At 29.3% G+C, this 15864-nt stretch overlaps 1 protein-coding gene across 2 annotated transcripts in view; it reads right to left on the bottom strand.

The window, feature by feature from the left end:
* The window catches only part of LOC124364477 (sex peptide receptor-like), a 364700-nt gene that overhangs the window by 302526 nt on the left and 46310 nt on the right, over positions 1-15864 (bottom strand). The gene's annotated exons all lie outside the window — the stretch shown is intronic.

Genomic DNA, 15864 nt, shown 5'->3' with positions numbered 1-15864 from the left:
TAAACTGCTGTTCTCTTATTCCTAATTTACGAAAACTTTAGGACAAACAGTGTTAATATATGTCAACTGTTGTCACTAAAACACAGTGAATTTATTTATTGAATTTCCAACATTGCTACAATTTTTATTATAATTAGGAGAGTTTAACAGAAACAAGAGCCAGATTATCAACAGCCCTACTGCCCAAAAACGCAAAACCAATAATATATGCAAAATGTATTAACTGCTCTTTAAAAGGACATATTTATAGGATTGAGATTAAAATAAAACTTTTTAAACTATTTTAATATACTATTTGTTTCTCTTATTCGCACTATGTATATTGACAACCTTGTGTAAGAAAAAACCATGGCTTTTCACACATTGCCAATCAGTTTAAGAAATTGGTTGATTAAATTACAACGTAAAACACCAATGCAAAAATCTGATCACAAGGTCTTTGTACAGGAACAACAATAGGAATAATGCCTTGGTTTGACAGGGCCTCAACACATTGAATCATTTCTGGGTTTACTGTCGGGCGGGGCACCTTACTTTGTAGTTCCCTTAGCGGATGATCTACATTAAGTAAATTAACTTTGTGAAAGAGATATAGTCTACTTCACTTAGTTAGGTCACAATAATGCAATGTAGGTGTACCTCACACCACGTTTCGTAACAGGCTTTACTGAGGTTGTATGCAACTTTTATAGTCTGTAGCCACATGTCTTAATTTGCCATATTTTAAAATGACATACGACTACACTGCGTTGGTATCCTAATTGTAATTTTCTCGTTGGTTTTCTATAACACAAATTATATCAATATTTTAAAGCCTATTTGTTATATGATACAAATTTTTATTTAGCATGGGATATAACAGTTAAAACACATTTGAAAAATAACTCAATATAATACAATTAATATATTTATTAAAGTATTAGATGTTTCACTGATTGCACGGTATAAAAGTAAATACACCTAACGTTGTGGTCCTTGAAATCAATAGGGAAAATCTTACTTATAAATAAATAATCAGTTGCATCAAATTGATGAAAGTCAAATTATAATTTATCAAACAATTCAAATAACAGACAAAATTTTTTCATATATTATATTATACCTGCTTGATAACATTTACAAATAACCACCAGACACATAAATTACAGTTATATGATTGGTAGACAAACAATTAAAAGTAGATGCTTCCATTTTAAAGTTCTAAATCAGAATAACTAATTTTGTGTGGACTGTCGTTTATAAATGTTGCAAAGTTAAAACATAATATAAAAAAATGGTTTTATATAATATTTTTATAACCTTCCATTTCGATTCTTGTAAGACTAGTGCAGCTGCCGTATGTTCCTTTCATAGGACAACTACTTCTTTTCATTTCAAGTAAGACCTGGTTGGGTGCTTACACAATGCTCACTCCTCCTGGACTATAAAGTGTAATTTTTCTGATATCTGGACCTAAATGTCTGATATTCATGATATTAAAACAAGTGGATAATACTTTTATTGCACTGATTGGCTATAAATATTGTTTTAGTAAAGAGTTACATATACGATACGTGCAATTCTATTTACATTTCAGTCCTACTTTGTCAAAACAATTTGTATACGTAGTAAAAATTGGCACCATTTCAAACGGATACAACCTATAATGAAACAGATTGAGCAATTAGCCTAAAGACAATGTCTGAACTCGGTGAAAGAGAGGTTATCAAGGGCAATCCATCAACGAGAGAAGGTAGGTGATAAACGTATCTAATCAGTGTCACTATAAGTGATCGATACTCTGGGACCGGGGTAAGGTATCCATTGTAGAGGCTATAAAACGTGCCGCAGCCATAAAAGGTTTACCTCTTTTATTGACCTTTGTTAACAGTAGTAAATGGTTCTGGTGACATATGGCCTACAAACTTTTGAAATATTGGATCTCTTATGCTTACACTTGGAGGAAACAAGTCCGGTTTAGTTGTCAACTACACAGTTATAACATGTATGACACAGCAGAATAGAATGTATGTATTAGAAAATATTGTGTGAACTTTTAGTATTTTGCTTTTTAGTGTTAGTTGGTAAATAACAGCACAACTAGTTGTTTTGAACTATACAACAGTGTATTCTATAAAACCAAACACACTAAAGAAATAAATATAAAGTATCCGCAATATGCGGTATAACGCATTTTTTTCAAAACCGTTGATATTCTTTAAGATATATTCTTTCTCATTGAACGAGTAAAATCTCGTTATTATTGTTGGGAAAACAATAAAATGATAAAAACATCATGAAGTTAACTTCTTTTAACAACGTCCTAGGGGAATGTAAAATAATGAGGGATCTTGTTTGCAAGAAAAGTTTTTGTTTTGAACAGAAGTAACATACACAGAACAAGTAAAGTTCTTGTTATGCAAACTCTTTAAATGTCCTTTAGGCATCCAATTTGTTCATATTAAATACTACAAATGTAATAAAACTGTAACTGAGTCCTTTTTGGACAAAATATTCTGTTATTAATTTTATGTAGAATTTAAAAGTAAAAGTTATTACATAATTCGATAATTATTTTTGGTAAATGTCCATGATGTCTTTACAGTTAAGCTTTTTAACACACAATTTCAACTTATGTGATCAAACGTAATAGAATATTTCTACTATATTTTACAATTTGCTGTTAATATTTATTTTTTTATACATTTAGTAAATAACCAAACAAATGCAGTAAAATACTACGACGGAGAGACAAATCAGCCTTCCACTGACAAGTAGATGTTCCACTGTGTATACTAAGACACCCTCTAATGATCAAGGACCTCTGTGTGACCAGTACTCTCAGCATCGACCACATGCAACAGATCCTGTGATCCTGCATCAACAGATAAACAGGAGACGTTCGCCCTTTGACAGATTTCTAAGCTAGAGAAGCTAATTTAAACTCTTCCTTAATCTATATTCCCTTACTCCCAAGAATTTATACTTAAAAGTTTTAATTCGTTTGACTATTCAGCCCCTTCATTATAAGGTAGAAATTTCACCTACTCTCCTTCTACTTGTGTAGTGTTTATTCTTCAATGCTAACTATTAAATTGATATCTAGACTATATTATTATTTTTTCATCAGTAAAACGATCAACAATATATAGTTTCAAACTGATAGTCTGCTTCACAGATCAAAATATGAATATATTTTAAAGGATGTCAAACCATATTATTTATGAATCTCAATTTCAATGTTCTCAAAGTAATTTAATATTTCTCAATTAAAATATAATTCCTTCGACAGACTTAAAATTATACGGATTTGTATTAAGAAACCTCATTTTATAGAAATAGTAAAGATACATTGTTGAATGTTTCTGAAAGATTGTTTTAATCAGTCAGAGACATTACAAAAAAAAAAAAAAACTCAAAAGATGGTATATCATAGAATCTGTAGAATTACGAGAATACGATTTATCCGTAGAAAGTGTCGCATTAGGTCCTTAAACATGAAAAAAAATTCATTATGACTCATAAGCATGGAATGACTTTTTTGTTGCCAAAACAGACTAGTTTTCATTTAGCTCGCTTCACAAGATAAGGTAGGAGAGCAACCTACTTAAGTGAACAAATATTTATTGTACTCTAGAGTATATTCTGTGGTACGACCCCTCGAGACTCGTTGTGGAATTAGACTCATGTGTGTGTCTACCTCTCATGTAGTATGAAAGGTGTTACTGAGCGCCTTAAGCGTTCAAATTCAAATATTGTGAGTTTATTACAAATATACCTTATTTTATTACAAATAACAAGATAGCTGTGTAAAAAAATACGTACATGTATGTACATTGACAAGAAAATCGTTCATAAGAAGTTATAACACAAGAAATAAATAGTAAATAGTTATAAAAGAGTCATATGTTTTACTAATATGAGAAGATATCAGTCGAAATCAAATTTGTCACGCTGCAAATAAAACCGACATTTCGCTTGCCCTGGATCTATTAACCGACCGATAATGCTCACACCACACTGTGGTATTTCTTTAAAAAAGCAAAAAAGTTGAATTTATTTCTTGCTTTGTTGTACTTTCAATTTGAAGTGATCCAGAATAAACTTATGAAACTTTTAAGTAAAGATTTATGCAACATATATTTGTTATAATCATGCCTGATGTCCCTAAAGAAACAGGAGTATTTACTGAAATGTTTTTCTCTGTGAATCCCTACTTCCTTCTCCTTTTGAATAGAAATGGGATATATTATTAACGTAGATATCATGGTACAAACATTTAAATTTTTATGAAAATATATGCTACCATTTTTTCTAGCATATATTTGACGAATGGAATATTTTCTTTCTTTTTTAGTGTAAGTGTCCGGAAATAATCTTATTCATTTGAGGATATACAAATAATAAATTTGTTATGTAATGAAACCTCCTTTACTCTTTTAAATTGAATTTCATTCCATGCGTCAAAATATACTCCAAGTGTGGATTCTATTAAGGGTTGCGTCCTTCATACTGTACTTTAAAGGGAATCGCTCAAAGGCCCTAAACGACTGTCCCAAGCTCTCTCTGGTGGAAGGATTAGAGAAAAGCCTCTGCTTATTCCTGTTAAACCCTAACACAGTACATATGTAGATCATCTCGAATTTATATTAGATCCTGCATTGAAAACACCTCTGAGAGATACAGAAATATATCGCCTGTTTTTAGCATAATAAATAAATAAAAGTTTATTTTGGTGCCTATTGTGCTTTTAAAGTAGAGATCATAAATTTTTGTACCTACGTGTAAACTATTGTATGGTAAAATATTATTTAAATATGAGTTTGTCATTATAAAGTAGAGATGCCTTACCAGACGAAGTTACTGCTAAGAAGCTCTCTCTAACACAACTTGGATACTGAAGACTTAAAGATGATTTCCAAACCATCAACAATGGCCGGAAAGCATGGCTGCTTGCAAGGACAGAATCGCTCAGCGATCACCTATCCAAGCATTAGCCACTCTCGATGGTTATCTTGCGATACCCGTTGCACCAGATACAGTACGCCATTGGAATTGTAGTAAAAGTATTACAAAATACGTAATACAATTCGTGTGCAATACATTAACGAATGCATAATTTTGTTTGCTCCAGTAAACAAAAGAAATAAAAATTTTATCTTTATCCTAATTCTAATTTTATTTGGGTTTTATTAAATATATTAGGCTATTTTATTTGGGTTTATCTTAGGAACTGCTTTAAATTAATAACAATTTTTTTATATATCAATACACAGTAAATGTATTGAATACAAATAATCTATTTTATATTGCTAGTTGTATTATTCCAACGCAACATAGTTTTAATGGCATTATCTATATAAATAAACCGTAAATTACCATAATACTCATGTATAAGCATCTGCTCTTTTCTATATAAGTTATCTGCTTTTATCTTTAATCATCTAATTAAACAGCGTTAGTTGACCATAAAACTGCAACAGTTATCATTTCTTTGTAATTATTCAAGCATTGTTAATCTAATACTCACCAGTCTTTCCAGATCTTGCATTATTCAACTTTTATATTTTTTGCTTGTTAATTATTTGTATAACGCACTTTAGCATTGTTTGCCATTTAATATAATAGTAGTTTAGATGGTTAGAAGAGAACTTAAATAAGTAAAATTACCGAACGTCGAACTGTCTAAGACGCTGGACTTTATATCTGAGTTGGTGATGCCAAAGTTTAACACAAGTTTAAACGCCGCCTGTGACCTATGCCGTTTTTATCAGTACCATAGGCCTTGTACTGTATCGAATCTCACCCTTATTTTGTTTGATAAGATGCTTGCACAGGCCACTGGCAGTAGGACGGAGAGAATAAAGGCATAAAATGGGTTCGGTCTCTCTTTAAAAATACGTTATCCGCTAACCAATAAATGCACGTTTTTGGTGTTCAGACTTTTAGTTTGTCAATAAAACGTTGACTTTGTAAATTTTTTGAGCGTTAGTAATCAAGACTAGTTTTGTAAGCATAATATTCTACACCATGTATTTTTATACTTTGTGACTCGTAAAATTATAACTATATTTTAACGGTTAGATGTATTTATTCCTTGTAAAATATCCTTTCTAAAATCTTAAATGCATCTTAAGGCATGAAACTAACGTTTCCATTCTTTAATAATACATTACAGGTGTATATTTCAAAATGACCAATACATAGTTTTTCAGAGTAAAAGGTACTGCAGTGAACTACAGTATGCTGTAAACGCTTTTCCTTTATTAAAACGTATAAATAGTGAAAACAGCAGTATGAATTAGTAAAACAATTGCGTACTCCATAATTATTATAAATACTGCAATAAATGCGATTTGTATATAATTCTTCTGTAGAATTATAATAATTTGGAAATATGGGTCTTATTATTTCTTCCTTGAAAATGAAAGGTTTCATATAATAAAGTTTTAGATTAGTGCATTGCTTCATTTTAAATTAATGAACAATCTTAAAGAACTGCCATCGGCTTATAATAAATGGTTTATTTTTACATTTGTTCATATTTTATCCAATCTCCTATCGTGTCAGATCAAATTTTGGCCAGCAAAGGTTGTAACTTTGTAAATGTTATTTAAATATATTATTACCACCAAGGACCCACCTGTAATATGTGAAAGGAACCTTTACAATAATTTACGCTACGAAGTTTTTAAACACAAAAAATAATATATTAATTATTTTTTTAATAGCTTATTTTAAGGAATTGCAATGTATGAAACAATTTGCTAACTAATAATTAATTTAATAGTTATTTACCAAAGTGTTCCTTATATGACCATGATTTTATCAGAGTACATTTTAAAATATTAAAGTAGCAGGTCCATTACCCTATTTTAATTGAAAGTTACATAAAATTAATCAATGATATATTAATGTTCCGACGAATGAATGCTCCAATAATTTTCCACTTCAAAATATTCATCCTGAAATACTGTATAAATATTTCCATAATATCATTCTTACTAAATAGTGGTGATCATCACAAACTGATAGTATTTTAGTGGCTGTTTTTAATGGTGACCCAATATTCTGCTGTTAATACACTGAACCAAAAATTAAGTCAACTATTTGTTATGGTGATGGGTAAAAGTATGAAACATTACAAAATTTAAATTACATGCACTTTCAACTACCAGCTTTCCGATTCATTAGACATTAACATAGGAGCTATATTTACATTTTCATTTCATTGTCAATAACGACAATAGTGTCTTTGAAAATCGTGTACCCATTATCAACAATAATTTAATTAAAACAGCTAAAAATATACATGTATTAATCAATAAATGTTTATTACAATTACATTGCAAGAGAATGACAACTTTGAACACAGTTTGGAATAGAATAATTCTGATTCAGTTACTCTGAATTTCACTATTAATGAATATTTTGTAATATTACCTTTTCTCAAGGCGTCTCTCTACACTTGTAAATATTCGTAATTTATACCTCATACCAAAACTTACGACTAGTAACTACAATATTACATTTATTTGAATAATGTAAGCATCATTATAAATGCTTTTTAAAGAAGCATTACACGTTGCAAATGAAAAGATAGAGATTCTAAATACCATAATATCAGTCAGTCATCATGAGGCTATTAGTGTAATTAAAGAATTCAAAGATGGTAAAGATGAGAGAATCACTTTTATTTTTATGAAGTTTTTTTTTATTTAAAGATAATTTTAATAACGTGTTATGAAATAGAATCATCCAACAATACTGTACAACCTCTCTATATAATCAAATAACAAGAAGTAAAGTGGCAATAGCACCAGAGGTATAATAAAAGTAATAAATGCAATAACTCTTCACTACATTGATACTGTTGATTTTTTAATATTGTTTATATAAATGTTACAAAAGGCCCTACATAAGAAGTATTTTAAATTAAGTTTAATATAAGGGAATTTAAATTATAGAAATTACATTAAGGATTATTTTTAGTGTTTGTTAGAAATTATTCAACAGTATTCAAGCCTTCTTACACCGACCGATGTTTTAATTGTTCAGTATTACTACGAATTGGACCTTTTAATTCGATTAATGTATGTATTGACAATTATGGTAATAATCTATTTCGTTAGTATTGTAATCCCTTGATGTGTAAATGATTAAACAATGGGGATCATTTATTAAGGTTTTCCACAACAATTCCCAAAATGAAAAACCTTACTAAACGATTCCAATATCCACAATTAGACAAACTTGTACTATACCACAATAAAAACATATCTTCTAAACCCCTGAGAGCAATCGTAATTTATGCAACTCCCAAGTACACATTTATGCACGTTACGAAATCCAATAACAGGTTTTAGTCTTAATTGAAGGTCTAATTAAATTCACATTTGAATTGAAATATGAGAAATCTCGATGTTAAATATCTCAATAATACCTATCATGATACATAGTGGTAATAATCCAATAACACTGTGTATAAGTTTATTCAGCTTAGTTGTTCATGATTTGGTTCAAAATACTATTAATTGAGTGTATTTTGTAGTTTTTATAGAGTATAAGTCATCTAAGGCTTTTACAAATCAATATAATAAGAAATCCGATATATTTCTTAACTATCTAGGAATTGTTAGCTAAAGATATTACATATTTATTTAATATAATAGGCAATTTAAAAAAGACAAGCCACAAAACCGCTATGATAACCATTTATGATTATTATCCTAATTTATAATTGTCAATAAAAGTCATATGTGTGTCTACCTCATGCGTATTGAGTCAGTTGATTATTCAAATAACTCAATTCCAATATTCAATAATTTCAAAGTATTTTCTTGAACTAATATTTTAAAGATTTTTTTTAATCCACATAAAAAAATGTAACGAGGTTAAAACGATTATTATTTGTATTAAAATACATTATGTCACAGGTATAAATATATTGACTGATCACTGGACGAAGACCATACAGTAAAATGTTACTACTTTCATTAACACACGAGATGTATGTGATCTAAAGACCTAAAGTATACCACTAAACAACAGATACAAGTTTCATGGCTGGAAAAGACTTCTGGGTAACATTTAAATTACGCTGTTAAAACAATACAAAACAGATTCAATTACTTTAGTTTCATTTTGATTACAAAACAATATGAATATTGGTTATGTAATTTTAATATCGGTAATTGATATTGAACAACTGTACAGGGAATAATTAAAAATCTATTTTATGAAACGGATATTCTATGAATACCTTTTTTAATATATAAAACAAATACATACTGTTATCATATTTGACCACTTGACTGTTTTTTTTTTCGGGTGAATTTCCGACCTCTTGCTCCTTTCAGATGGAAATGGGACGACTTGTGAAGTAGGCAACAAAGAACAAACTTTTCGGTTTCTATTAAAGAGGAACTGCTGTTTACTCCTACCCATGAGATGAAATGAAATGTTTATTTTTCTGTTGACTACTTTTTACGTCACTCAAAAACAATTGTTAAGAGATGCCGATTCTGGCAATGGAATGTATCAGAGGTTAAAATAAAGAGAACACTTTTTTTCAGATTATATTGTTTACTTGTTTGATACTTTTACACTTCACCATCAGCATTGGTAATAATAGTTAAATCATCGATAGACATCCAAACGAACAAGCTTGCCACGTTGTGGTATATGATTAGTAAACACTGATTTACTATTGTATTTTTGTATATGATGGTTGGTTTTAATGTATAAATCCAATAAAATATGTTGTTGGTAATTTATGTTTTCATATTTCATTAATTATTCTGATACCCTACAATTTCGACATTTAGTAGAAATAGTCCAGCTAACGGGGTTTTCCTTCATAGTCATGATTCTTCTTTTAATTTTAAGAAAAGGCATGTAGTATGTTATACAAAGCAAAGCAAATTGACTTACTGGTACTGGATTATAAGCTCTAAACTAAAAGTGTGTTTATTCCAAGTGTAAACAACGTGGAATAAAGGGTGTGTTTGGCAATGTATGACTGTTAAAATGTTTTTATGAAAGGTAACATCTAACGATACTTGCAACTCTATTTACATTTTGAATCCTGCTTTATCAACACAACAATTGGCATACCATTAACATACCATTAGCATACCATTAACAAAGTTTCCAACGGACACAACTTGTAGATAAATAGATTGCGCAATTTGCTTAAATACATTGTCTCTACTCGGTGAAAGAAATTCTATCACAATGAACCCAACAACGAGAGAAGGCAGGTGATAAAAGTATATAATCAGTGTCACTATCGGTGATCGATAGTCTGGGACCGTGGCGAGGTGGCCTTTGTAATGGCCATAAAACGTGCCGCAGTAATACAAGGTTTACTTCTTTTATAGACTTTTGTTTTAGAAAATTTTACTACACAATTTTAGTCTACATAACGCGGTTATAATAGTCTACATATTAACATATTATACATATATAACAATTGTTTAAACTCTGTATGTGTCCTTTTTATCACAATTAGTTGTTTCTATCTTATAAATTATTCTAAAACCAAACACACTAAGGAAAATAAGTTATTGTTTGTGAACAATAAATTATATTAAAATAACATTTTATGCTTTATATTAAACAATGTTCTAGAAGAAAGCAAAATTACAAGAGATATTGCTTTCAAGAAATGTTTGTTTGAGAAAAGTAACAATGTTGTAGTTATAGAAACTGTTTAAAATGCCATCTAGGCTATAACTTTGTGCACATAATAAATTCTAGTTTGGAAGGAAATTAATGAACTTAGTCCTTTTTATAGAGAAAACATTATATCTTCATATTTTAAAAGTAAAATTAGTGTTAAAAACTAGTTACTATGCAAATTAATGTATTTATTTAATTAGTTGAGAATGATTATTTTTGGATCGAAACGAACATGATATGTTTATAATTAAGCTACTTAATAAAAAAACGATTTTTACTATTAAAAATAATAAAAATATTTTCACTGCAGATGTTTTAAATGTTTATGTACCCTAATATTTTAGTTAAATAATGAAACAAATTCATTGTGTTTTAGTTTATTAGCTGAGCTTCACCAAAGCATACTAATTTTGTGGATGTAGCAATTCCATTATCTCTGGCTGCCTCCACGATCTTAAAAACGAAGTGAATTATAGCCTTAAGTTCATCGCCACATTAGCAATAATGTGTTCGATGACAGCGCTTGTCAATCTATGGTATTTTTGGATTCTTTGTCACTATACAATGCAGTTTTGTTCATTTTCAGATGGTTTTGCAGACGCCAATTGTGTACACCATATGTACAAGGAAATGTCCATTAAATCATTAGATTTTCAAGAAGTGTGTGCTCTTACAACGTGTCCTTTTATCCATAAGTATGCATCACTAAATTTAATTGATTTAGCGTTAAAAGAGTCTATGACAAAATCAGATTTCTGTCTCTATATGTGTCTGTCTTTAAACACGGTCACATTTATATACTTTAACTTAAACTTTTACTAATTGTTGTTCAACTCCAGCTATAATATCTTTAAACGTAATTACTTATCGACTTAGAAGTTCCAAGTAAAAATTATTAGGTCCGTGGTAAACGTTTTATCTCGTGGTGCAGTAAATAGTTAAATTTATTTACTATACTTTACATATGGCTTAGTTGAATCTCAATTGTAATATTCCGTTATGTTTTCGAGATGTGTCCATAAATAAGGAAAGGTAAGTAATAGTAAAGGGTAAAGGATAAGGATAGTGTAAGTAATTGTTCCAGTATAATTTATTTTTAACCTAGGGAATATAAAAGTTGAAAGTTCTTATGAAACACATATGAAACTATTATTTATGATAATTTTGATTTTAGACGTAGTAGATTTGTTATCCATGACCATTCTACCCGAATCCGTTTAAACCTGAGGAAACCTAACAACATTAAAATTCTATAACATTTTCCCTCAACTTTTTAGAGCCAAATGGCTCTGAAAATGTATTTATTATCGTAATACTATATCAAACAGAAATTAGTAATTGAAGACAACTAAAGCCTTATCCTTTAAAGGTATTAGTGTACACATTATATTGGTTCAATTTTAATTTTCTGGATTAGTTTTTAAAGAAATAATAATGGAATATGTATTTTGAGAGCATTTTTTATATTCCTCGAACGAAGAATCATATAGGTTTGAAATTTGCATGAAACATTATAGTTTTATCATGTTTCATATCACTAAATGGTGTTTGGTTGCGCTTAAAAACATCATAACATTAGTCTTCCTGGTAAACATGATGGAAACAAGAAAATAAATTTATTAACAAACTGATTAAATGTGACATAAATACATGTAGGATACTGAAATGAGCACTACTACTCTGTACCTTGCATTAATCTCAGTGGAGCATTTTACACACCACGTGATATTGCGTACTCCAAACCTTTTATAATAACCATCATATTTTTATATGTAGATTGTGGTGTAACTAAAAATTTTTCATAAATGTTATAATGAAGATAAATCAATTTGTAATTATATTCTCTGACAGTTTTATCTATTTGGTACTACGTTAACCTCCTGTTATGGTACCAAATAACATACTAGTGTCTGAGATATGGGGCAACGCAATGAACGAATACAAACTACGCAGTTATCTTAGTCCTTCAACATTGATCTTGTCCAGATCCACACAGATTCAGATCAGGTTGCCACTTCAAGTTAGCTTGTATCGCTGGAAGGTTTTACGAATCCCAGGAGCGTACTGTACATTAATACCCTGAGAGAACATAATAATATATTATATTCTGTATATTCCCAATTTCATGTTTTTATAAACATAATATAATTAAATATTTTAATATTCTAACATGGTTCATAAAATATAAATAATAACATACTTTTTATTCAATTCATTTTAAATGTTAAGTAAAATAATTTATGTTTGTTTTGAACAAATTCAATATTTATGTTTTTTTATGTATTAAACCCGTTTAAACACACTAATCTGTTAAAATATGTGTATTTAGCTAGCTATATAGATTGCTTTGCACAAATGTTAAGCATCCACGATACTTTTTGAAAATTCTCGGTAAACATGTTAGTATTAATTCGTAATTAGTACAACTTTAATTACTTTTTTATTTGAAATTATCAATTGATTACAACTGCTTATCATGAAACTACACTTGCAACATTGAACATATTTTAATTGATATGATTGAACATTATATAGTTATAAAATTACGGTTTTGTGTTATAACGCATCAGTAACTTCACTTCTGTGTTTTTAACTGTATATGAAAATGATAAAATATTTCAAGTATAATAAATGTAACAGGATTCGTAATACTCTATTTTTATAAGTACTGTTTTCATTAAAATCAATAATGACGAAAATTTAAAACCAAGCAATTAAATTTTATTGTTATTTTAATATCACATTATTGTGATTTCGTAACATAAAAATCATTCCTGGAGATTAGTTTGGCGTTTGAATTTAGTAAATGAATACGATGTACTGACAAACAATAAAAACAGTGGGTGGTCGCCTGCTAGGGTATACGGGAAATACACAGTAATTAACTTGTGTGGCTCCTGTTGCTCTCATCGTGGATTTATTTAGAACGCCAGATTCATTTTCAGCAACAATCTACATTGTTTAAAAAAAGAAAGTATATCAGTATTAAAATAGTATAGATTTGTTTTACTATAGGAATGTTGAACATGTCACACCTACATATGTATTCTGTTCGCCTAAATAATATTTTGGTATCAGAAAGTGGAGTTTTTTTTAATAATAATTGAGAATATTATAATTGTGCTAGCCTTACATTATGCTATCGTTTTAGACAACGAATGTAAAAATATACCAATATGTTATAGCTGCCAAAATCTCTATGTCGACAGAACGCATTTGTCAGAATATAAATGGATGTTGAACAAAGTTTTCCATATTTTTGTCTGAAAGCGGTGCCGTTGTTTACTTGTAGCTGTGTGATGTATTGAGAATCTGTTTTCGTATTTTGTGGTCAGCGGCAATCTAGCACTAATGTATCACCTACATCGATGTATATCTTCCTGTTTACTTTGGTTACAAACATGTTTTATAGCAAGATATTTATTAAACTGCGTTATTACAATTCATTTAATGTTATCAGATTAATGAGTTTCAAATGCATAAAAATATTTTTTAGTTCCTTTTAGAAACATCTAGTTGAACGACTGCAACATGTTACATGAGTTTTTTTTATGAATAAGCTAAATGTTTAGACTTATATGTATAGACTGCAAAATAATAAATTTACACAATTACAAAATATTGTACTTACCTGACTTGCCATAGAGGAGTATATTGAAAATATTTTACTATTTGAAATTTTAATTGTGCATAGAACTATTTGGAATCGTTGCTTGTACTTTTCCAGCATGGTATTTTATTTTATAAAAAGGTTTATTATTGTTATGCCTTTTTCCCGGCAATTTTCCATCGTTAAGTGATACAATAAAACAACCAAACATGCAATCACATTGTTTAAAAACAGTGATGCAGCTTATCACTGTTTTTAAAATATTAAATTGTATTAATTAAATTTTTTTTACAATGTAGCCTATTGCAAATCTGGACACCTACTAATATCGTCACAAATATGGAAGATACTACTACATTAGGGTCATTATGAACTTTCATTGTATTTATAAAATTACAGCAAGTTAATTAATAAAAACATTTATTCAAGGGAATGAACATGAACCTAAGCGAAAGAATAACAGAAATTGATGATTTCGATAAATATGTGCTCAAATGTATATAAAATATCTAGTAATCTAAATAAAATATCTCATTTTAGTTCATTTATTATTCATATACCAGTCGTAACGAAATTTAAAACTATTAGGAATAAAATCTACGATTTTATAATGACTCTAGCATAGAGAATAGGGAAATTACCATTTCCAAAAAACCTCTAGCTGAATGTTAATACACCAACGAGGAAGCCTACATGACATGCGTTCAATACCGATTCACAATGAATAAAAGAGAAAATAATGAGAACCGTATGGAGTGGTAAATTCGAGTAATATATCTCACTATAATACTGTATAATACGCTATTGTATGTAACAATATGTAAGTTACTACGACGGAGAAACAAATCAATTCTCAACTGACAAGTTGATGTACCACTGAAAACACCCGCTGAGGTTCAAGGACCTCTGTTAGCCCAGCACTTCATCGACCGCATGCAACAGATCCTGTGATCCTGCAGCAACAGATGAACGAGAAACGTTTTCCCTCTGACAGATTACTAAGCTAGAGAAGCTACTTTAACATCGTTCTTAATCTATATTCTCTAATTGCTTTGCTGAGTCTTTTAAATAATGCCACTATTAAGGCCAATATACATTCGATTTTTCACCGACTTATATGTGTATGTTTTTCAAACAAAATCGATAAACAATATAAGACTTCAATATAATGGTATGGCTCACTGCTTTTTAAGCTGAAGTCTTTTTGTACTAGTAAGTTATCTAATATTTTACATTTGCTTTGATATATGAGATAAAATTTAATAATAAACAATTATAATAAGTTTTTACCAAAAAAATTTAAAAGTTTTCTTTAGTATGTATATAATAATGTTTATTCATAAACCTATCGTATTAGATCCAAATATACTCTACAAAATCATTATGACATATCACATAAAATAAGTAGGTTTCATCTGAAGTAAATAGTTTTAATTTACTTTGTTATTTAAAAAAAGGGAGGAAAGAGACCCACTTAACTGAATATTTATTTCTTGTGTACAAGTGTATATCCAGAGATATGAACCTTCCAGGCTCAATCTGGGAGTAATTTGCGCATATTTTTCACGTAGTATGAAAACTGTTATAGTAAT

This window comes from Homalodisca vitripennis, chromosome 6, assembly GCF_021130785.1.
Source record: "Homalodisca vitripennis isolate AUS2020 chromosome 6, UT_GWSS_2.1, whole genome shotgun sequence".
In the NCBI taxonomy this organism is placed as follows: Eukaryota; Metazoa; Arthropoda; class Insecta; order Hemiptera; family Cicadellidae; genus Homalodisca; species Homalodisca vitripennis.
The sequence above is the reverse complement of the archived record's forward strand: the minus strand, read 5'-3'. Positions and strand labels throughout refer to the sequence as shown.